Source organism: Triticum aestivum, chromosome 7D (genome assembly GCF_018294505.1).
Source record: "Triticum aestivum cultivar Chinese Spring chromosome 7D, IWGSC CS RefSeq v2.1, whole genome shotgun sequence".
Taxonomy (NCBI): Eukaryota; Viridiplantae; Streptophyta; class Magnoliopsida; order Poales; family Poaceae; genus Triticum; species Triticum aestivum.
Window position 1 is genome coordinate 55,515,805 of NC_057814.1, and position 1,416 is coordinate 55,517,220.

The window sequence follows — 1,416 nt, forward strand, 5'->3', positions numbered from 1 at the left end:
GCCATTACTACTTTTGAAAAAAAAAATTGCTAGTAATGGCGCACCATGTGTCTGGTGCGCCATTAGTAATGAGGACACTAATGGCGCACCTGTATCTGGTGCGCCACTGCTATATAGCAGTGGCGCACCACATACATGGTGCGCCATTAATGTCCATATCAGCTATAGCCCTTTTCCTAGTAGTGATATAGGTGTTTGTAATCTGAAAATATAAAAACAGCAAGGTAACTAATGATAAAAGTGAGCGTAAACGGTATTGCAATGTTAGGAAACAAGGCCTAGGGTTCATACTTTCACTAGTGCAAGTTCTCTCAACAATAATAACATAACTGGATCATATAACTATCCCTCAACATGCAACAAAGAGTCACTCCAAAGTCACTAATAGTGGAGAACAAACGAAGAGATTATTGTAGGGTACGAAACCACCTCAAAGTTATTCTTTCGGATCGATCTATCCAAGAGTTCGTATTAGAATAACACCTTAAGACACAAATCAACCAAAACCCTAATGTCACCTAGATACTCCAATGTCACCTCAAGTATCTGTGGGTAAGATTATACGATATGCATCAAACAATCTCAGATTCATCTATTCAACCAACACATAGAACTTCAAAGAGTGCCCCAAAGTTTCTACCGTAGAGTCAAGACGAAAACGTGTGCCAACCCTTGTGCATAAGTTCACGAGGTCACGGAACTCGCAAGTTGATCACCAAAACATACATCAAGTGAATCATGTGATATCCCATTGTCACCACAGATACGCACATGCAAGACATACATCAAGTGTTCTCAAATCCTTAAAGACTCAATCCGATAAGATAACTTCAAAGGGAAAACTCAATCCATTACAATAGAGTAGAGGGGGAGAACCATCATAAGATCCAACTATAATAGCAAAGCTCGCGATACATCAAGATCATATCACCTCAAGAACACGAGAGAGAGAGATCAAACACATAGCTACTGGTACATACCCTCAGCCCCGAGGGTGCACTACTCCCTCCTCGTCATGGAGAGCGCCGGGATAATGAAGATGGCCACCGGAGAGGGATTCCCCCCTCCGGCAGGGTGCCGGAATGGGTCTAGATTGGTTTTCGGTGGCTACAGAGGCTTGCAGCGGCTGAACTCCCGATCTATTCTGTTCTCCGATGTTTTCAGGGTGTATGGACATATATAGGTGAAAGAAGTCGGTCAGGGGAGCCACGAGGGGCCCACGAGGGTGGGGACGCGCCCAGGGGGGCAGGCGCGCCTTCCTGCCTCGTGTCCACCTCGAAGCTTCCCTGACGTCTACTCCAAGTCTCCTGGATTGCTTCCGTTCCAAAAATAACTCTCCCGAAGGTTTCATTCCGTTTGGACTCCGTTTGATATTCCTTTTCGGTGAAACACTGAAATAGGCAAGAAAACGGCTAT